The sequence below is a fragment of the Bactrocera latifrons genome, unplaced genomic scaffold (genome assembly GCF_001853355.1).
Source record: "Bactrocera latifrons isolate USDA-ARS-PBARC rearing strain unplaced genomic scaffold, ASM185335v1 scaffold_41, whole genome shotgun sequence".
Classification (NCBI taxonomy): Eukaryota; Metazoa; Arthropoda; class Insecta; order Diptera; family Tephritidae; genus Bactrocera; species Bactrocera latifrons.
In genome coordinates this window covers 165762-190419 of record NW_017537057.1, presented here as the reverse complement: position 1 = coordinate 190419, position 24658 = coordinate 165762, and the positions used below count along the sequence as shown (strand labels likewise).

Sequence of the window (24658 nt, the reverse complement as noted above, 5' to 3'; positions counted from 1 at the left end):
TCGAATAATACAAAATGAGTTTTGCTACTATGTAATGGCTGAAATTTATAACATATTTTTATCTAAACAAAAAAAAAAACAAAAACAGCTAAAAAGTTTTTAAAAAGCTTCAGATCCTTGTTTATAGTAGCTGAACATTTGTGTTGAAAAATTTTCAAATTTCAAATTTTGAAGTGTAAAGCTCTTTAAAAGCTTTTATTTAAGAGCTTTGTATTTAAAAAGCTTATCAATGAAGCTTTAACATTTGAGTTGATGAAATGAAAAATTTTCAGATAACAAATATTGAATTGAATTCGAAAGCTTGATGACACGTAATACTTTTGAAAACGTTTCGAGTTACAAAGCGTTAAAAGCTTTTCTGATAATAAAATTGACAATTTATATTGATACCTAACAAATACAAAAAGTCAGCTTAAAAGGCTTTAAAGAGTGACAACTAGAAGTAATAAATACAAAAAATTCATCCTTAAAAGCTCTTTTAAAGCTTTGAAACTATATTAAGTGAGAATTATATCTAAAGTATAGATTTGAGTTGATTAAATGAAACAAAATACAAATACTGAGCTGAAATATCAACATTTTTGCTTGAAAGCTCTTTAAAAGCTTTGCTGATAAAGCAAGATAGTCCTAGTTAGCTACATATGTATATATATGTATAAATATTTTATGGAAATTAAAAAGAAAAGCTCTTTGAAGCTGCTCAGTGCGAACTATTACTTAAGTATAGACATTTTTGATGAAATACTTTCGACAAACTTTCGAAATATAAATAATTACTATTTCCTACTGTCCTATCGTTAAAGTTTCGAAAGCTTTTCTGATCAGGAAGTCGGCTTTACATAAATTATAACATTTTTTTTTAAGTTTTTCGAATTATAAACAGCAAGTTTTAGTATTATTAAGTTAAAATTGTACCGTTGCTTTTCAAATATAAAAACATATTTGCTGGAACGCTCTTAAAAAGCTTTGTAATAAGAAAATATTGTACTTAGTTCTTGAAAAGCTTTTCTGTTAAGAAATATATGTACTTAGCTAGCTGCATATATATATATATGTATATAAATTTGAGGAAAATTGAAGAAAGCTCTCTGTAAGCTCTGCTAAGGGAGGTATTTATTTTTTTTCTTTTTTTTTTTTGTGATGAGGTCATATATTTTCGAATTATAATAGTAAGATTTGCTTTTACTACTAAAAATATATACCATTTATTTAGAAATACCAAACAAAAATATAAGAAGGCGCTTAAAATTTTGAAATAAGTTCTGATAGAGAATAAAACGCTGAACTAGCTAGAATTGTAAAGAGCGAAAATAATTCTAAGGATTTTAAATAAATCAGTTACAACTAAGGACATCAGTAGGGTCCGATTTTAGATCAAAGCTTATATCTAATTACCTTAACTTATCAAAAACCACCCATTACATTATCATTAGTGTTCAGTTCTGTTGTCCTCTCTTTATGCTTACACTAATTGCAACAAATTGCCTTAGGCATAACAACAATGGCAACCACAAATGACAATCCAACTGTTCCGAGTGACATTTCTTTAAACGGCGTGTTCGTAAGTGAAGAAACACCGAATGCATTCAACGCATTACGTGTGCTCGCAACGAAAATTTTAACAATCGAAATTTACATAATGTCAACTGCTTCAGCGTACATACAAATTAGTTGCAACGAAATGTTGGGAAAAAATTTTTAACGCTAAAAGTGATAGATAGGCGATCGGCAACCAACAAAAAAAGCTTTACATACCTGTCTACAAAAACATTTGAATGCAATGCAGCGTTTTTAGGCCGCGAAAACAAGGTCAAACCACAGACAAAACGGTTTTTACGATTTTACGTAGTGTCCAAAGTACCAAGTGTGCTTGATTTATGTGAGTGTAATGAAGTTGTTACGTTTCTTAAGAGCTTTTCCTGCAATTTTTGTAGAGACGTCACTTTAGTTAATGTAGATAAGTTTTAAAAGTATTTTTTCTTTTACTTTTTTCTTGTTATCGCTTTGGTAATACCTTAAAGTAGCTTAAGTCACGTTGAGCTGATGCAGGTATTTTGGTTGCTGGTAAAGATCTGTGCGTATAATTTAGTTATAGATTCGACTGCTAAGCTCCTGAGCCACGCAAAGACTAGTTTTGGTGCTAAGCTATAAATTACCTGCAATTAATAATATATTTACGCTTCTAATTGGGTCTTATTGTTAACTGGCAAGTCGATTGTCGCATAAGTCGGAGAGCCTAACTCAAATAGTCAACATTAAACAAAGTCGACTTAGGCGCCCAGCTCTCTTACATTCTTGGTGAGCCATCCACTTGTTGAAATCAACACCTTGCTTACATGTCAGCTACCTTTTTGTTTTCATTTCACTCCGATTGCACCAAAATTATTATTTTTTTATCTCCACATTTTTTCTACTTTTATTACACATTTAATTTCGCCATAAAAAGAATTTCGACACAGCCAGAAAGCCGCCATTAAAACAATCTAACTGCAGATTTTTAATTGTGCTAAGCAAAAAAACTCAAAACGAAAAAAATCAAAAGCAAATATGCGCACATAAAGCAAACAAGCTTATCTAGGTCTGCCTGTGCAACTCTGTCACAAAGGGCGCCCATTACAACTACCGTTAACTGGCTACACAGGTATGATTCACAAACAAAAAAAAAAAAATCGAGAAGTAGATAATAAACCCAGTGATATTGCACTTGTTTGCAATTGCCTTACATTTATGACCGTTATTTTCAGCACAGAAAATAGCATGCTGCTCTCCCGTCGCTTCCTCTCTCTATCGCGCAGCAGTAAACTGTCACTTGTTGCCTTTGAACTACAAATGGCGGTGTGCGTCGTTATCAGCTGACACTGGCTGTGCCGAATGTGGGTTAGCATTTAAATTTGTTGACTTTTTGTTTTTGTACCAACATTTTCTTTACGTTTGTACATAATAGATTTTATGACATTTTTGTACTGTTTTATTTCAGAAATTCTCAAGCCGCTTTATTGCCTTTTCATTGCACTAATTGTCTTTACTTGCTCGGGAGTGTTTTTTGTTCGTGTTACCATTAGTTCGTATTACCATTAAAAATCAATTAAGCACGTGATGATTTCGCCGAAGAAATTCTAATGCTACTTGTATAACGGTAAATTTTATTACTGCTATATCCAAGTGTTGCATTGGAACTAATGTGGAGAGTGACATTTATGGGCGAGCATAGAAGTGCTGTTGTGTTTTGTTTGCAAGCTGACTAACGGTACTTTGCTTTTTATTTTACTATATTTTAAGGCATTCAGGTACTTTAATTGTCTGTATTGGACCAATTTGGAGGATTTATATTTAATTTAATGATCTTCTAAAATGCGTCTGTAAAGTAAATTTCATTGATACATTCATTCGCTGGAAAACGATGAAAGGTATATGACCTTATTGAGATTTTATGTTTGTCAACCAATACTCAAGTCAAGGATTTTCGAAATTCATATTGGTTTCAGCATCAGCGAGTCAATTATCAAACTTTTGAGCTTCTAAGGAGTTTATTAACGCTGCCCAACAAGCAAGCGGCAATGAGGGAAGCAGAATTTTCATTCAACAATTTCTTAAACCCTTTGCAGTATGGTCGTATTAATTTTTTCATAAATAAATAATGAATTAAAAAATGGCTCATTAAGCAGAGAAACCAGACAAGCTACTTAAAAAAGTAATAAAAAAAAACCTAAAACTCTCCAAGTCTCTTTGATAAAATTGCATTGTTTACACTAAAACTTCAAGTCACTGACAGTTCAAGTTCAACAATCAATGAAAAATCAATTCAAAAATTGCAATGACGATTTTACAAAATTATTTTCAAGTTGAAAAAATCGAAAAAGTTCAATGAATACACAAATTAACAGCCAAAAATATTGAATCGAAACTATTACAAGCAAAATCATGTATTGTTCAATAAAAATCATGCATTATAAATAAAATAAAAACTTTGCACAACAACAAAAAGCGATTTTTGCAAAATCATCACGCAGCAATAATTAAATACAAAACAATTTTAATACATAATATTTTATGAATGTGAAGTTATATAAACAATCACAGAAGTAATCACACAATTTCACGCCAACTCGAAAACTGCACAGACCAATAAACTTCCCAAAAAAACAATTAAAATACTTGAGAATTACTAAAGCGAGCGAAATATGGCAGCGTGGTCCAGCTTTCGTATGTAGACATCAAAAGTGACATGACTACATCAAACGACGGCAGCTACAGTGCGTTGTCCACCAGCGCTACAACAATAGATGCTCGCTCGTGTGCTGTGCCTTTGACAATTCAATGCGCGTTAAATGACAGATCATAAGCTGAAGATATATGTAGCTATAGTTAAACGGCAAGCAGACATAATATTTATTCAATTAACAATAAAATTTAATTGGCGGTGAATGGAGTATGGAGTCGTTAATATTAATGGTTAGTGAAAAAATAAGCGAAAAAAAGTGTATTAAAAAAATAGATAAAAATGTATAAATGTCTGTTAAGTATAATAACTAATTTAATTTTTTAGTTATGTTTATTAGTTTGTGCTAAATATAGCAACTGTTGAGAATTTAGCAAATAAATAATGCGGAAATGTAAAATTCAAACGCTAATTGATAATTAATTGAGTTAGAATTGAGTTAGTCATTAATTAAAGCGAAAATGCATACGAAACTGGTCAGCTGTCATACTAACATAAGCAGCTGACATTGACGTTTTGTTGTCAGTCTTCCCGACTACCGTTACCCCATCTTAGTGCTGCTGAACTATGTTAATTTGATCAATTTATTATCAATGTCAAAATGTAAGCACAAATTCTTATTTAAACTCATTTAAGAATTTCGGTGGCGTTACTAAAATTAAAAAAAAAAACAAAAAAAAATTTAAATGAAAAGAAAAAATTCTAAGCAACATTTGCAAATAAAATTATTTATTAATTATAAATAAGCAATTTATTAATCTTAGCAACCATTTTTCTAATTATTTAAATTAATTTAATACAATGAAATCATTTCTAACATTGTCTCGTTCTAAACTAAGAAATATTGAGTGGTCCAAAAGGTCTTTTCGTATTTCTAATCAAACTCAAATATATATTTTTTTTATAGACATTATTCCATCAGAGTAAAGCTTTTCTGATTTCTCGGCGAAAAACTGCGAGAAGTAATTTTCACAAGCTCCTCTTGCAGTTCTGCATTGACCGAAGTAAATAGTGGTGCGATGGTGCAAGGTCAGGGCTATATGATGGATGCATCTAAACATACCTGCCAAGCTCTCCCAATTTTTGCCGAGTCATCCAAAATGTGCGTGATCTAGTAGGTCTAAATAATTCTATATTGTTTTTAGTGACTACTGTATTTCGTCTTATGGTTTGGTAGTCAAATGGATGACACTTTTGGCAATCTCATCAGCTATTTCGTTTTCCGGAATTCCTATTGAATTGACCTGGAACCCAGTACAAACATAGCCGTTATGGAACAGTCTGCCTCCTTGGTGCCAGAAACATTCTCTGGCGTAATACGATTAGAGATTATGGCCTTATGGTCATTTCCGATCCGTCTGCATATATGTTGTAGCTTCCGCTAGCAAGTTGCATGCTCTCTAAATAAAAATTTGTATGAGAAATTGTTTACTATAATCATTACAGTCGCAGTGAGGTAATTACTTGTTGTAATACAACAGAAGCGAAACTGCTCCGTTACCACGAACAGCTGACATTGACGCTTTAGTGTCAGCCTGTCGGCCTACCGCTCTGTCACTCGTCAGCAATGTGTAATGAAGTCTTTAACATGATTTTGATGGATCAAGGTTACGCATAGTCACCGTTTCTGTTTGCCTTATTTATGACGTGATATTAATTAACACTTATTTGTTCATAAAGTACAAACATACATACTTATATATATGTTCGTTGCGGCGATAAAACGGATATGCCACAAACACTTGCAATATGGTTCGATGAACGTTTTTTCCAACAAACAACAGCACTTTTGACTGATAATCGCCGAAGCGCGAGTAATCGGATTTCAATGATAGTCGGCGGTCGTGTTGGAAAATACTTTAATTAAGCGTAACAGAGCTGTCAAATTGTAGTGACAGCTTCATAGCAAGCGGTTCGCATGGACAGCGGCACAGTCGAAAATTATGATGCTGGAAAATCATATAAGGAAAATATGGGTCAAAGTCAAACGCTGGCGAGTCAAAAGTAATGAAACGAAATATATAAAAAAATAAAAAAAAAATAAGCAAAATATCCATGTTCTACCTTCAGCTCACAAAAGGCATTGTGAAGGCTTTGCGTGGCATGCGAGCGCAGGCGTTTTCTGCCTAAACGCCTTCTACAATATTCACTTATATATGCATACATATGTGTGTGCCAGTGGCCGCAGCTTACGAGCTGTCACATGCCCGCTGCTATCGTGTCAAGGAATTGACTGACAACTGTTATTAAAGGCATTGCAACAGCGGGAGTACCTTTGCCAGACATAAATCACATGTAACCCATATTTCTGTTATTGCAATGCAGTAGCTGCTGACTTTTTGTGATTGTTATGTGGTGGTCAATGCGCGACGCACATTCAAATATTTGTGTGTTGTTTAATTGAAATTAGGCCACAATTACAGCACTAAGAAGTGCAGCTGTGTTACTGTAAATGCATTCCAAAGCGCTGAGCTTTTGACAAGCACGTCAGAATTGTGTGAGTCAAAGACTTACTGTGGACTTTTGGTACGAGTTTTTAGAAAGTATTGCGGACACGCACTTTTGATATGTCATTGGATACCAAAAATTCTTGAAATTATTAGAAAGTTAAGATGATTAGAACATGCGTGTGTACTTTCAATTTCTCAATACAACAAATATTTTGTTCTTTCGTTTCACGAAAATGAAGATTGATAGAAAGAATTTTTTTTGGAACCGTTGCATTTGAGACTGAATTAGGTAAAAATATTTTCCCTTTAAAAATGTCTTCTTTAAAAAATTCTTAATTTATTAAATGGAAAATATATCTTCTTTTAAATTCTGATACACACTACAAAAAGTTTTCAAAGTGAAGCGCTTCTAAGGAATAAAACGTTTCGAATGCATATAAAAATGTAACTTTTCGAGGTTTATATTTAAGGTTATAAACTTAAATTTAAATCCCAAATCTGAGCCAACTTTCAATTTTGAAAACTTTACGTACAAATTACCATAACCGCAATGGGGAGTGATACCTCATACCTTATCATTATTTTTAAACCGTTGTAAAACCGTTTGCCAATCGAAGTACACACATCTATGGAACTCAAACTCGTCTGGAGATGCTTTATGTACTTCTTTTTAGAAGAAATTAAGTTTGTAAATGACTTTAGTTTCTTAAATCCTTAAATGGATCGCATTAACTGCAAAGTTGATGAGCTGCCAAAAAAATTGTAGCACCGCTAAAAATAGATTGGGAACGAATTCAAAATCATAATTATCAAATAATTCAATTAGAGCACTTCTTAAATAAACCGGTATTTTGAAACCGTGAGACTTTTAAGAGGTTACATGGGTTGACGGGTTTCAAAAATTCTATTTTTTTTATTGTCTCATTAAATTCTACAACAGCTCTAAAACATTGTCCTAAGTTTTCAAGTTGATCCAAATAATTGTTTCGGAGATACAGTCTTGAGGACTTGTGCGCTCGAAGCTAGCTAGGCTAAGTGCTCCGTCTTTAAATCTGTGTCTTTGAAATCGGTTGGCAAGATTTTTCGAAAACTACTCAACCGATTGTGACGAAATTTTTTACACAGGTCTTACACAGATACAAACGAAGAATTTGTGTTTTTTTCGGATATAACCATTTGAAAAAATATATTTTAAGAAATTATCAATGTAAAAATGTCTGCCAAAAATCCAACTTTCAGTTCTTTTTTTTTCTTTCTTCTTCGTCAAAGTTCTAGATGAGTTCTACGCATGTTTTTTCCGAGGTGTCATTAAAAACGGCATCGAAATGGCCGAGTTTAAAATATTTTTTTTGTTTTTTTAATTTCAGAAATTTATTTAATTTTTTATATGAAAGAAAATTGTTGAAAAAATGTTGTTTTCTACCCGAAGAAACCATGTAACTGCTTAAAGATTTTTTGAACTTTTTCACCTTAACCTAAAATCAACAATTTATTCGAAGTACTCTTTGCCGCTTTATCTAACTTTTTTCAACTTTTCAATTTCACAAGAAAAGAATTTTTTTTTTAATTTTCTTACCATAACATAAAATTAACAATTTCTTCGAAAAAATCTCGGCCAACTTCCAGCATCATAAGAAACATATGATCACACTTGCATACATACATATATATACATATATTTCTAATAAGACCATAATCATTCATGTTGATCTCACATGCCGCTAATGAAGCAAACGACGCGTTTTAACACATAATTAAATGCGATTGCAGTAACATTTGTCAAATCCTTATTCAAACACACACTCCAATGCATGTATGTGCAGCATTTTTTTTAGGAAAAGTGCTGAAGAAAATAAAAAAGCTATTGTGGCCATCTGCCTCTAGCCTCCGCATGAAGATACGAAGAATACTGAGCGCTAAGCAGCGGGAATTAAGCTGCAATGCCTTACCCCTGTTCTAAGGCCAGCTAAGATTACAGCGCTGCACACACACACATATACATACACATATTTGTAGTATGACTTACACATTGTGCTTAAAAAGTTCTCACAAAGTTATAGAGCGCCAACAAAGTGTCAACATAGTAATAGGAACGCGTTAGAGCGACTCACTAAATTATGCTCCGTCACGATTTCGTAGTTCTTGCTGTTGTTGGCAGAGTTTCTACATGGGTGCATTGACTACTAAGCGCTTTTAAGCCGCGTTGGCGCCTTGGCAGCACGACAGCACGCTGCGCATGTTCCTAAGAGTCTACAAAGCAGAAGACACGCATAAACACACATACACATACATGCGCATGCGCTTACGAGATCCGTGCTGAGCGGTAATTAGCGCGCCGATTTATTTACTTTCCAGCGCTTTAGAGATTTAGCCGTAGAATTCTTATAGACATATGAAAGCCCGTCATGCTTTGATTTCCCATGCGCTACAACTGTCAATAGTTGACAGTGTTACGTCGAATCGTCACAAATAAGTGTAGTTGTTGTGCTTCACTTTCTGCTTAAGTTCTCAGCCAGCCAATAATGCAGGCGGCAACTTTCCTTTAAAGCATTTGTTGCATGCCAAACAGCTGAGTTTCTAATTCTGCGCACAGACACACATACATTTGTTAACACATACATACATACATGTCTACATATATACATACAAAGCTTAAGAATTTGTGCTTTCATTTCGTGTTGCGTGAAGCCAAAGTGAGAAAAGAAACCGTGGCCGCTTTCTTCACCGCCCCTCTCGCCGCTGTTTGTCACCCTCTCATGCCTTGGTATGTTTGCTTTTGTCATATGACACCGTGAATTGTAGTTATTTCTAAGTCAGTTGAAAGAATTCTTCTGCCGCAAAAGCTGCCACCAAACAATGTAGCTAATTAAGCTGTGAAATGTTTATAATTTCGTTTGGTTGTGAATAGAGGTGGCTTCATGTTCACCGTTGAGTAATTAAAACTATTGTGTTCAGGTGGACATGTTCGAATTCTTTAAGAGAGAACACCTTAGAAAAGATATCATTTGAAGAATTTTAGTTAAGAAATTCTAGGTTCGGCTATTTCCATCATCTTATCTCACACCAATGTGCTAGATTAAGTTAGATTTAGTGTTGACCTGTTTAATCGAAGAGACCGAAACCCATATCGTCGTCTTGTTGAGGTTTTTAATCGAGTTTTTAAGATTCTTTGACTACTTATTCTATGTTACCTTCAGTTCCACATATTTTAGCTCAGATAACTTTGCTCACTTTCGTGAAAATAGCTCCATTATATGATGAATATAGAATAAGATGTTCTTATATTCAGTGCCAAGGTCCAGCAAATACCAATCAAAAAAAAGTATTGACAAAATTTCTATCAAGAAATTCTCATTTACCGATGAATTCTTTTGAGCCTATCACGATTCCACTGAGATGACTGGTGTCCTTTCCAAATAACTCGTCAGATGACCGAACGTGTGGCAATCATAAACTTTTAACCACAGTTTATCGTAAACCTGACAGTCAGGGCGCTGATTACACCTAGCCTTCAATCCATTTTTATATGTGATACTAATTCCTCGTTAATTTACTGGATCTAGAGAAAGTTATTACTATCTTCAATACCAAAGTCAAGAAACTTCAACGAAAGTTTGACTGTTATGCTGAAGTGTTGAGCATCTAATGTCTCACCTTTTTTCAGATGAAGTTCTATTAAAATTTGAACCTCCTCGCATGTTTGCCTATTGAACACTGTTAGAATAGAAGCCACAAAAACTTGTATTAGAAGAACCTTGCTGAGAGTTAGGGGTTCAGCAGATTTCTTGCAAATCTGATAAATGGCCACAGCTCATCTAACTCACGAGTAGCCTAGTCATATAAGCTACATTCTCAGGCAATTTCCCATCGATTCCCAATATAACATCCCTGTCCGATGCAATTGTAACAAAAGAGACTTTGCTATGGCCAGCCATCCGAAGTGAGTTTAGGCATTTAATCATGACATCAAACGCACTTTGACGTATCTAAAGCATTCTGACAGCAAGCCCAAAAATAATATTCTCACTGTGCTAAAGGTATGAACCCTCACGCTCATGAAAAGGGATACGCACAACCCAAAACAAACGAGCATCACAAATTGAGATGGCTTTAGTGTCTTCTTCAAAACTCTCTAAAAATCTAAGCATTTCTTTCTTAGAATACAAAGTAAATTTCCGTCGCTTCTAAACTTTTTTTGGAGAGAATTTGGGGATCCGATTTACATATACAGTTTACATATCGTCACCTAAAAAATGCAGAATAACGTAAAACTACTTTTCATAAGTTTTCAGACAAAGGAAAGACAATATAATAGAAACCACACATATTGAAAAAATAGAGTTTTGGTTATAAAATGTTTGTATGTTGGTTATTTATATGGTTATGTTCGGTTATATATTGGTTATATGTTAGTTGTTTTTAATAGAATCCACTCATATTTAAAAAAAATTGTTGCTTTGGTTATATATTGGTTATATATGGTTATATATTGGTTATATATTGGTTATATATGGTTATATGTTGGTTATACCTAACAGTTAACTATAAAAGCTGAAAATTTTATGCTACATTTATGTAACATTTTGTAGTGAATCGCAATAAAAAACTGAATTTCGACTTTTTTGTTGATACCTTGTTTTGCTTCTTAGATGACGATATCTAAATTTTATATAATATAATACATTTGATATGCTGGAGTCATGCTTATTGCATTTAGAAAATATTTCTATATTTAGATTTCACAAATTTCTGCTGTCACTGAAAGCAACTTTAGTTCCAACTGTCGCATGAAGAATATTTAAGAGAAATGTGCAGAAAAAATACATAAAAGCACATACTTGCCTCCAAGAGAAGAGGTGATTCGCTTTTGCCGTAAAACATAACCTCTCATAACCTACGCACAACTGACAAAAATTAATAATAAAATTGCGCTTTGTCTCTTAAGCTCGCCTCATTTTCTTGCCACAAACGTCATTAAAGGCAACTTTTAACCCTGTACTTGCAACATTACCCACCCACCACTTCCGCTCGCTGTCGAAAATACAGCCATCGCTATGGTTTCTCATAAACCCACTACTCCATTTCTTTTACGACTCACGCGTGTTGCGAGCGGACGAGTACGTTGAACCCATGTTGTGTCTCATTAAGCATAGATTACCACAGCGACTGCCACAAATTGCATGACACGAATGCAGGTTACGACAACGGTAGAGAAAAATACGACAAAAAATATATCTGTGACACATGCTTAAATGAGTGCCTCGTAGTGTTTCCCAACCGCTGTTCTTCAATTGCATGCCTGAGTAGTCGTGCTGATATGACAAATGTCACATAGCCGTAAGTACAAACCGTTAGGCGCCACAAAAAACTAGTTGTGCGTATGTGTGAGCCTCAAGCACCACTGTCATCTTCCCTGGATTGACACATAGCGGTGCATGCACGAGATTGCCGCTGCGTGTGCGCCAGCAAGTCATAGCGACTGCATTGCCGACCGTCGACCGACGCCACCTTCTTCTTCTTTGTGACTGACAGCTGCGAACTTACTTGCGTATGTATTAAGTTGTTTCCCTAGCTGTCACAACCGCTGTAGTACACCGTTTAATTGCTCATCATGGCGGTGAGACGCACCGATTTTGACACAACCGTCGTTGTTACAACTTTAATGGTTTCCGACGCCAGCTTTGTGTCACCGGAGTTCACATGTTGCACTAATTTGTTGTGTTTGCTTTACTTCTGAATTCGCTTTTCCAGTTCCCTACCCATTTTCTTTTCAGAAAAAAGTTAGAGCGCTTGGCAACACCGTTACTGTTATGTTATGATATAACGAGCAAGCCCTTTGCTTGGTTAGTTTTTTTATTAATTTATAAATGTTTTAATCAAATTAACTTATTTCCTTTCTTAAAAAAATATTTCTTTGCCTTTAGTTTTGCCTAATTACGCCATAATTTGAATGAAAACGCTTATTCGTCGTCCCAGCTTGGTGCGCATGCGTCCTGCGCGCACTCACTCACACACATACATACATATATGGTGTACAGCGCACAGTAGATAATCGCCACATTGCAATAATTCTGCGCACGACTTGGGAAGTTGAGCAATTTATTAAGTACCCACCTACGGCACCATGCCGCCCATGCCGCGCCGCATAAAAGCCAGCGCATATCCCTTCCATACCCGCACGCAAGCCATAAGTTCTTGCCATAGACTCCACGTAGGCTTTATTAAGGCAACTGCTCTGCAAGCAACCTGCTGCTGTCGTTCCGCGCCGTTCCTTCCGTTCTTGCGCGCTCATTCGCGACGCTTAATGACTTGAAACACCACTGCGACTCGGCGCGCTGGCGTTTAGCCCTCAGCGCTGCACTTTGGTTTAATTTGTATGCAACCGGTGATGATGAGTTTCATATAGTCGCTTCTTCTGGCCATAATTTACGGTATGTCCGTCTACGCGGCGTTATTGCCGTTGTCGGCATTGTCTTCTATGCTGGCAGATATTCATATTTCATTGCTTGCACTGCGCGCTCGCAATAGAATTGTGCAAATTTCAATTTTGCACGCAACCGCACCACCACACTCCACACACTGCCGCAATCCCCTCCGGCTGTATGCATTTAGTTTCATTCAACCTGCCGGTTCGCTGCGGCGCATAAACAACGGCTCTCTTGGCAACGTGGTCGGAAGGGTTTTGAGGAAGTCGTCGGCGTTGCTTCCCGTTCGATTTTGTCCAAGGAAGCCGTACACACTTTTACTCCAGTCTTTTTTTCTGTACTTTTTCGCTTGAGTGCAGTTACACCAGCACTTGCCAGTTTGTATTTAGTCCGCAGTTTGAAGCCGCAAAATCAATAAGTCTGCGCGTTGCCCCAAAAAACACACCTCTCACTCTCTCTTGCTTGCTGCTGTTAACGGAAGCGCTTTGTCTGCCTGCTTATACGGCATCGACGATTTTGTTTATTATCTTATTAATTCTGTTCTTATTTTTCTTTCTACTTTCAGGTAGCGTACCGTATTCGTAACTCATTTATCCAGCTCTGATTTTGCTTTCGTTGGGCTCTAAAGGCTGGTCATTCCTGCTCCTCATATGGCTGTGGTGATGTATGGTAGGATATGACTTGCAATTAATAACTACAATAACCATTGTCTGGCTCTGGTTGTTGTTGATTTTTTAATAATAATCATATTTTTATGGCTACAAGTTCATCAGTGAGCCAGAGGCTCAGAAGGCAGGTCTGCAGTTGTATTTAGCAATGGGAAGCCTTAAGTATAACTGATTGGATTTGTTTACTCCTTTCTTCCATTATGTTTCCTATTATAGTAGATTTATGAGGCACTTGATAACGAAATCACTTGCGTAGATGATTGTTTTTAAAATGGAAACATAAAAATATTTAAATTACAAAAACGTTCTTTGGATTTTCAGATCTTAAGATCATAATTTGATTCCACAAAGAAGAATCCGAATACTTCTCTGCGAAATATGTGGTTAAATTTCTGATAATAATAACGTGATCTCACATCAAATGGAACAACTTTGCATTTATCAATAGTCATTTAAGTTCCCGCAGCATTTTTGAAACAACAAAGATGTTTCCTGTCTAAATATTTCCGAAAATTCCAAGAAGACTACTTTGAAATACTTAAAAAATACTGCAAATCAAGTATTTAAGTAGCGTTTATTATTCTACATGAGTAAGTACATAATAAGCTGCTGCGGGTAAATAAATACGAAAACCTAAGGAAACAAGGCAAAACATATGAAATGAAGGCTAAGAATAGGCAGAAATTGTAAAATATATAAAAAAAAAACAAAAACAAAGGAGATAAAAAACGGCAAATCACTATGCGGAAAACAGGTAAGTAACCAAAGCAACAACAAACAACGCACAAAGGAATTGGAGGGTAGTTAAAATCAAAGAAGTATAAAAGGATAAAGATCCTGCCGCCTTTGTAGCATGAAACTGCTTTCAAATTAGTTGCCGGTATGTTATAAAAGAAACAATAAATAGCGGCTTTGAAAGGATTCCGTGTGTAATAAATTCCTCAGTACAATTGAATGATTTTCCAAATTGCTACTTGCGATACAAAAGAATAGTTGAACAAATGGCTTTCTTCTACTTGCTAAATCATTTTCCAAATCTATCATTGTTATAGCTTTTTTGGAAGGAAATACCTTTTGGATCACTGTGTACTTACTATGTGGGCGAGTATTTATTTATTGACTTTCAATACAAATTGTAGGTGTAGATTTTTATAGCGAGAGCGTCAGTTGTCAGTTTTCTTGTCATACGAACTTTATATTGCTTCAATAGTCAAGTCGATACATGTCGAATAATAGTCGATTAAAAGTCATTAGTAATCGATTATTTCTGAAAGTAATTTTTTAAAAGCTGATTTTTTGAAATTATGTCATTTACTTTTTAATTTCATACAAAAAATCGACACATACTTAATAAAAAAAATCGATTATTTGTTGATAATAATTGACTTTTTTTAAATAAATTCTACAAAAGCAGATCTTTTGACAGAAAATTGTCCTAAGTATCACATACCTTTATGAATATTCTTCTTCTTCTTCTTGATTGGCGTAGTCATCGCTTACGCGAATATTATAAGTCAGAAATCACAACAACATCAAAAAATCTTTTATAAACGACTTTCGTAATAATCGATAATAGCTGAAACCTGTATGCATCATTAGTTATAGTTAAACCAATTTTCTTCTTGAAAATGTTGTCTAAAATGATGAAATATTTTAAGATAGATTTTTGGAATAATCGATAATGTCTTAAAACCTGCATATATTCATAATTTTGGTTGTTTTAGAATGCAATAGCTTAAATATAAAAAAAAACCTTCAAAGTTTATTCTTAAACGAAATAAAACAAACATTACAATAACAACAAAAATAGTTTGTTGTCGATTTTTTGAATAATCGATAATGGCTGAGAAGTGTATGTAATATTAATTTTATTGAATATTTTTGGATGTTTTCCAATCCAATAGCTTAAAAACAATTAAAATTTATAAGATTTATTTTAAAACGATATCGTTTATAATCGATTATTGCAATAATTTATTCTGAATTATATCTTTTAAAATCGATTACTGGAATAATCGGTAATGTTTATAAACCTTCAAATAAAATACAATTATTTAAAGTCGTTTTGAAGCGCAGTCATTTAAATTCAAGCTGCAATCAAATCATTGAAGTATTTATTGCACCCTTATTTACTAAAGTTCTACTGAAATCGATCAATTTTACCCGAACAAACATACAAGTGTCAGGCAGATCTATATGTTATTGAAGCAGTTACAATAATGCTTTATTTTTATTAATTTTAAGTTTTCATCGCTTTTTTGTAAAAACCTACACCCTGCAGCAGGAATATGTTGCCAAAACGTCATTGACGCCACTTAATGACCTTTTTTTTTTTCAAGTTAACCACATTATTTATAATAATTGCAAATTATAATGAATTTTTTTCGATTTCTCGGAATTCAGTATTACTTCCTTGTTATTAAATTTAATTATATTATTCATTAAGTATTTTATTATTGATTGGCTCGCTCGATAAAAGCTTGTTAACAATTTTCTGCACAGCTCATTGTCAAAATTTTTGGCATTTATCGTATTCTCTTCTAACGATTGCTATTGTCAGCTATTAAATTCGAAATCACTACCAGTTTTTATAAATCGACAATTTCCATTGTGCCTGCAATTAAGTCCAATTTCGGGTGCCGGCTTTTCAACAACTCTTTTGCACCGCATGCTTGGTATTTCTTCGGACTCTTTTGTTTTGTAATTTTTTATTTGGAAATTTTTGAAGGTTTGCTTGAAGCCGTCTTGCTGCACTTGAGATGAACTAGTTAGTTTTCTGTTGAACAAATTGTAATGATTTAATGATTTTTATGTATTTTTAAAGGCAATTGACTGTCTATATTTCGTACTTTACATTATGAGCAGCAGACTTACATTGCGTGTTTGTGAGTCTGTGTTCAAGTGGTTTTCCTTTAAAGCAAAATATCACTTGAAATATCTTTCATATAATTTTATGCCTATACATAAGTGGTTTTCAAAATATTGTGGTTTTTATTTTTATTTTTTCATAGTCTGCTTGATAAGGTTCTTTGTTCTTCTTTCGCTGCAGCAGCCGTTCTTTCACATGTTACCAAGTTGTTTTCTTTTCGCTTTAAACTTTGTTTCGTTCACTTTTTTGTTGCTGCCTTGTATGCTTCACATATTTTCGTAATTGTTTCTTTAATATTTCTGACATGAAGAGATCATTGTCACGACCACATGTGTCACTTTATGATATTTCTAAGAATATGGTGAGTACGGCTTTGATTGAAAGCGAAGTTTCTGAGTGATTGCTGTTTCAAATTTGATCGAAAGTTATGAAGACATACAAAAGTTCTAGAGACCTACATAGTTTGTAGGCGTTACATCGAAGTTTTTATAAGGCTTTGTGAATAGTAATTTGAAGATCTATGTAACTTCAAACCATCGAGTGCGGACTTGAAGTGTTACAATTTCATTATATGAGTATATTTCTTTTCGTACACTTTATTCTTACCGCTTCTTTGCTCTCCACTCTCTTATACATCCAAGTTAAGTAACGATATTTCAACCACAAAAACGGAAAAGTTGTAATTCTCAACAGGCTTATAAAGCACAACTGTCAGTCTCAAAAACACCCTGACGAGAAAAAGTTACTTTGTAGGCTAATAAGCAATAACTTCTCTCATTTTAAAACGTTACCCAAGCATTTTTTTTTCTCGAGCACCAAAAGCTTTAACACCCATCAAGCTTAATTGACTTGACTTCTTTAAGTTTTTTGGTTGTATTTAAATTATTCTCGTTTTTCCTCCATTTATGTAACATTTTCTTGTAATGCATTCTTTCGAAAAATCTTGGGAGTGCCTTTGCATAACGATCACAAGATATTATACAATACCGTTACATGCAGTTGGTCACAGTTGACCGCTTATTACGACAAATGACTGTGGCGAACAATTGAAGACAATGAAAAGTTAATGATCAAAAATTATAGCAGAGCTGATGTAACATATGGGCACATGACCATAAGTGTGTATCGCTGATGGCCGATGGCCTAACTGATTACCATCGGCATAGCTGTAAGGAGTGTTGAGTATGCAAGCAGATACGTGTGTTTTTGGTAGAAATATGGTAAAATTTCAAGTATGTATCAGATATGTTTCCAATGGAATTTTATTGTTATTAACGGTACACGAGACACTGTATTGACTTTATGGGGTACGAATAATTACATTGTCTTTAATGAAGAGCTTATTTAAGAAGTCGATCAATAATCGAGAGCACAATATTTGCAGCTTAAAGCCCAAAGAATATTTTTTGAAATTTGAAGTGAAAATATCACATAAAATCGTACAATATACGACAAAAAATATTTTTAAGTCGATCAATAATCCATAACATTCTTAACTTAAAATCCAATTATATAGAATATTTTTTGAAATATTTAATAAAAATATCATATAAAATCTTCAAATATAAAAGAAAAAATATTTTGAAGCCGATCAATAACCGGTAACATTTTTAACTTAAAGTCCAAATATATGAGGAGAATATATGAAATTCTATGTGGAAAATTCAGTCAAATATAAAATAAAAAATTTAAGTCGATTAATAATCGATAACATATTATTTATAGTTTAAAGTACAATTATATGAAACATTACGAAGTTTTAAGTAAAAATGGTATACGTAAACGACGAATATATAAAAAAAAATATTTTTATTAATCTGACTTGCTCGACTTGTATTGTTTATGATTTAGAAACAATTTTTCAGTAAGAAAAGAAATTTTCCCATTTCCTCCATAAAATTCTTTTATTTCACCTTTGTAGCTTTGTTTATGAATGAAATAATTATAACATTATAACAATCCCAACTAAACCTAGGCAAATCGAATCCAATGTATGAAATATCTAATAAATATTGTTATAAAAGACTTCCCACTACTGCTTGAAGTAGACTAGAATTTTCAATATCTAATAAATATTGTTATTAAAGACTTCCCGCTACTGCTCCCACGATAGTCGGGCTTAAGTAACCGGAGCGGGCCTGAATTTTTATCCAAAGCCATACTCATAAAACTGATAAGTGCGGTCAATTTCATTGCGACTCCTTCCCTGCCCTCTTCCCTCTTTCACGTAACATTTTTCCATATTTTTATATTTGTCATACAATAAAGTTGAGCCCACACTCTAAGCTCAAAGTCCACCCACAAGCAAAACCCTTTTCTTTCGCATGACTTTTTTGTGGTGCACTTTGTATTAAAGGCTGGGATCACGTGGTGCATATGTGACACCAAACAGTGTACATTTCTATTACCACGCCAGCCAGCAGTGAAGCACATGAAGTTGACCTGAAATATAAGTTAGGTTGAAGTTGCTCCCATTTTTTATTTACACCCACCAGCGCTCACAGGCACCCAGCCACACACACATATGGCAGCCGCAACTCCTTTTTCTCTCATTCCGATTGCAGGCTACCACCACACAGCTTATGAGTCATGCACGACAAAATTCATTCATATGACATGTCTCTATGTATGTATATATAATATATAAGCACTCGTAGCATGCTCGTATGTTTGCACAATGTACACTTTGTTTGCTCATATGTGAACTTGTTTTCTTGGCTGTTCTGCACGCCTGCATATGCTTGACTTATTGTCTCTGGCCAACGCCATTAAGTGGCGGCCGTTGCCAATTCATTTGTTGGATTGATACTGCGCAGACGCGACGTTTTGTCCGTGTCTGACGCACCACTGCAAGCATACGCGTTTATTTGTTTGTTGTTGTGTCATTTAGTATTCTAATTTATGCAATTTTTATCGCAAATATTGACTAAAGCATACACAGTCACATTGAATGTTCGTTCGTTGGACACAGAAGGAGTAGTGTTCGCTAGAAGCCAAGTCATAACTGTAAAACATTTGCCGTTGTTTTGTGTATTGGTGAGTTATTTGTTATATTTTGTTTAATATAGGTTATGTTATCGGTGTTTGTCAGCGTTTTGAGCACGCTTAGTCATTTGAATTTCTGCTGCCAGCGATCTCCATGAAAATTAGAGGTATAAGAGTACTTTTATTCCGTTACTCGCTCAGTTTCTGAAATATCAAACTAAAATTTTGCAAATGCGCTTTTCTCAATAGAAATTTTATTATTTGTCGGAAGCGCCGATATCGGCATATTATAACATATAGCTGTCATACAAACTGAACGTTCGGAATCAAGTGCTTGTATGGAAAACTTTTTTATTTGATAAGATATATTCACGAAATTTGGCAAGAATTATTAACTAAGACAACGGCATATTCTATGAAGAAATTGTGAAGATTCGACTACTATATCATATAGCTGTCATACGAAGTGAACATTAAAAATCAAATTTTCTCATTGAAAACTATTTATTATATCTTTAATAAATAAAAAAAATATTAAAAATAAAATAAATAGGTTCAAAACTCGTACAAAATATATTTTAAAATTACAACAGAAAGTCTCTCCTTCCGTTTCTTATAATTTCGGGTTACCATATAAGCCTGTATATCGCAAACTAAAGTGTACTTCTTCCTTTTACTTAACATTCTTCGGCTATTCGCCTTTTATGTATGCCATTTTGTATATTTTCAAACATGCATCCATAGAACTATTTATACTCAAACAAAAATCTAACAATGATGTACATTTGCCTCTATACTCATGTCTATATTTACTTGCATATATGTAAGTATGTACTCATGTGTATGCGTGAAAATGTTTGCTTTACAATTATGCACCACAAAATTTCAAACATTCTTCTCTACTTAATAGAAGCCCACAAAGTGGCTGCTTGTAACGTCGAAAAATGTCTAATGTAATCAAAATCAAAAAATGCAGTCTCTCTGCCACTCAGCGGAGGTTCAAGGCAGGTGTGAATGCAAACATTTACTTAGAAAGCTGAGGGCTGGGCGAGATAGGCTGTCGACGCATTCCTTAAGAAAAATCAGACATACAAAAGTACATTGCTGCTATCAAAAACAAACATTTATGCTGCTTTGTACGCAGTGAAGTCTTTTAGGGTGAAGGGTAAGGTAAGAATATGCTTGAGAGCTAGTCTTTAAAAAAATAAATAAAAAATTTCTTATTAGATGCCATTTTTGTACAATTCTAACACTTAGGTTTACATATCGTCACAACAAATGTATAATAACCAAAATGTAACTAACATATAACCGCAACTCAAATTTTGTTTCAATTTAAGTGTAAAAAAAATCGCTTTCAGATATAATAACCAATATATAACCATTTTATAATCAATATTATAACCAATAAATAACCATTTCATAACCAAAACTCAAAATTTTTTTCAATTTAACAGTAATAAAAAATCATCAAAAAATTCGAAAATCGCCTTCAGATATAATAACCAATATATAACTATTTTATAACTAATATAATAACCAACATATAACTACTTTATAACCAAAACTTAAAATTTGTTTCAATATGAGTGATTTCTATTATATCGTTTTTCCTTCGCCTGTAAACGTATGAAAAGTGAAGTTACGTTATTTTACATTTTAGATGACGATATAAAATAATTTTTTAATTTAAAAACAAACTTCGAAGTAAAGAATTTCTTAAAAAAATTACATCCAAAAATACCTGTCACAGCGAATCCAGCGCTCAAAATGAAAGTGTAAAGTAAATTAAACATACAAAACTGTTAAATAGCAAATTCGTGTTGACCTTAAAGTGGGCGTGCGAGTGTTGAACGCTGCCAACTCGAAATATTTCATACTTTCGTGCATCAAAAAAAAATATACGGACCTCAGCGAAAAAACACTTAAATTTTACTTAGTGTCAAAACAGCGCTTTATTTATATTATTTTTGAGTGTTTTTTTGTTTTTTTTTTTTTGTTTTTTTCTTAATTTCACTTTTGCTTTATTCAGTTTATTTTCAGTAGAATTCCCTTGAAATTGCTAACGTGCTGTTTCTTACATTCTTTATAAAAGCAACGAAAGTGAAACCGCATGTGGAAAGGTTTAGCAAGAAAGAAATTGAAAAATTAAAACCGAAAATCACACAAATCTGGCTGAAAGTGATTACTTTCACTGCAGGGTGCGCTTAAATTGTTAAACTACTGTAAATCGTTGTAAATTGCTGTAAAAGCGTGCTTGTCGACTTACATGCCTACCTTTGCTGCTTCACAGGCCTTTCTCTTGAATTACCGCCTGTTCATTTCTTCCATTAATAAACGGCAGACGAAAAGTGCTAAGTAAGCCAGAAATTTATATACTTGCCTAAAATTACTTGTAAATGAATGAATGTTGAATGGGTGGTTTTTCAATTAGTTTTTAGTATTACAGCTTGGTGGTGATTGAATTTGGTGTAATTTTCAGTGTTATTTTGTTCATATCCCGAAAGTTCATAATTTGCTTTTTGTGGGCTACAGGAAAGGTATTCTGAAATATGTACTAACTGTCAAAACAAAGTTTATCGATTAACAGTCTATAAAAGTCCATAAAGTCGATAAAATATTATTGAAATTTAAAAGTTTATCGATGAATTTGTTATCAGTCAAATAAAATTGAGAAAATAATAAAAAAAAATACAAAAATTACAATTAACAACATTTTGATCGATCGTATATCGATTTTTTTAATTCTTTGCGAATTACGCCTGAGATTGTTTTTTTCTCACATATGAAAGTTATCGCAAACCTTTGAAACTTCAACTATCTATATTTTTACATATCAATTTTATTATACATTACATAATTAAAATATGATGATAAGAATTTAACATAAATTCACTTAATTTTGTGAAATGGTATTGATAAATAAATTGGGGTATTTTAAAACCGATAAAATATTTTATTATTTCTTATATTATTACCATATTTATCGATATATTTGCATAACTTTTAATTTTGTATGAATATGCGCTGAATTTGTACTCTTCTCACATTGAAAAAGTTATAGTAAATTCGTGAAACTCATTTATTTTCGATAACTATCGATATTTATACGTATCGAGTATATTGCAAATGAATTAGCTCTTGATAATAATTTAAGGTAAATTCGCATAATTTGTCAAATTACATTGATAAACATACATACTATATATAGGTACTATAAAACCGATAATGAATTCTGTTATCATTTATGCAGATTACTATCTTGTTTATCGATATATTTACATTTTTTATGGTTGTATAAATTTGGTCAGAATTTGCACTTTTTCACACTTAAAAAGTAGTAAATTTATGAACCTTAGACTATTATCGAGAATTATCGATTTTTATACATATCGATTATAATGCATATAAAGTAATTGTGAACTGAAGAAAACTATTTTAAGTAAAGTCACATGCTTTACATTCAAATATGTTTGAATCATCGATCGAATCCGATAACTACCGATTATTTTGCAAAAAAAGTAATAATGAACTGAAAAAAATTGTTTGAAATAAAATCACCTATTTTAACATTGTTTAAAGGCTTGAAATGAACTTGTTTTGGCGCCGAATTTTCATAGCGAATAAAATAACGACAAAACCCCGTTACCTCTCTTAACATTTTATCAACAGTTTCAAAATATACCACATACCTAAATACCATTTTAAGTTTAAAAATCACTTTATATGCGTAAAGTGTTTAATTTACTTACTTAACTAAAATAACTGTCATTAATGCAGAATTCTGACGCGCTCAGCATTTTTGAAGCGTCAGCTAAATTTGCGAAATTCCGCAAATATTTGCGCGAGGGCAAAAAACAGCAGAGATTGGAGTAGTCAGGGAAATAAAGGTATTCAGGTATATATATAATGTACGTATATATATTTTAGTAAAAATGTTTTCTTATATTTTTAACTGGATATTAACTTTTCATTTAATTGCTGCGCAATCGAGGCGTAAAGCAACACCTAAAACACTGACCTTTGAGTTAAGTATAATGTTTATAGTTTTTGTTGGCATTTTAAGTTTACTTACAGTTTTTTGTGCATTTACTTTAGCTATGCAAATGGCTAAATGTTAGAATTCTGTTAAAAATGGTAATGGAACACGCTAAAAACGTTGCACTTGAAAGGCTAGTAATAATAAAAGCAAATGAAGTGGAGCAAAACATTGTGAATATAATTGAAATGTATGGAGGCAGCGACGAAACAGCTGTTCAAGCGAAGTTGAAAGAATTTTAATGTGAGAACGAAACGTGCGCTTTGTAGCAAAATATTTGTGATTAAATAAGGGTAAATATGTAGCTGCTTATGTGTATATTTGTGCGTTTATATGTAAATAACAAAGGAATATTAAACTTAACTGTATAATTAGAGCGGTCGTTAAGTCGTTTGCGACTATTACGGTATATATTAGTAGATAAAGTGGGGCTAGGGTGAACGGAAATAGTTTGTAACACCAATTTTTACTAACGAAAGTAAATTAGATTGTTTAGTGGTTATAAACACTATTGAGTTTCAGATAATCATTTTTGGGGGCAAAAATATGTGTTGTGCACAAATTTGAGAATATTCGTTTTCCGATTTTTTCTAGAAATATCTAATTTACATATGTTTTAGAATATTTTTTAAAAATTTGAAGTTGATTCAGATGCATAGTTTTGTTGTTATGAGTAAAATATTTTTGTAAAACATATCTTAATTTAGAGTAATCCGCTAACAAAATTTAAAAGAAGAAGCTTTTTCGGCACGTTGTTTTCAGAGTCAGTGAGGAAAATTTCTTCGAACCGACTCACAGATCGACTTGGAATTTTCACACAAGCTTCTTAGATATACATATACGCCTGAATGAAACAAGACTTTTGATAACTATTTCGATTATTTAAGACACTCTGAAGTGTCAATTTTTCCACAACAACTCGTTGCTTTTTTGTCTAAAATATAAATGTTGACTAGTCCTTCGATTGTTTCCTGACTTCATCTAATCTTATAATTAATATTTT

At 33.2% G+C, this 24658-nt stretch overlaps 1 protein-coding gene across 4 annotated transcripts in view; it reads left to right on the top strand.

Moving 5' to 3' along the window:
• LOC108972630 (platelet binding protein GspB-like) overlaps positions 1–24658 on the top strand; it is a 101345-nt gene that overhangs the window by 29234 nt on the left and 47453 nt on the right. For 2 of the 4 annotated variants that reach the window (XM_018939294.1, XM_018939293.1), the window contains exon 2: positions 13660–13763. The exons of the other annotated variants lie outside the window; for them this stretch is intronic. The gene's annotated coding sequence lies outside the window, so the exon portion shown is untranslated. The remainder of the gene's footprint in view (positions 1–13659; positions 13764–24658) is intronic. 4 annotated transcript variants of the gene reach the window in all.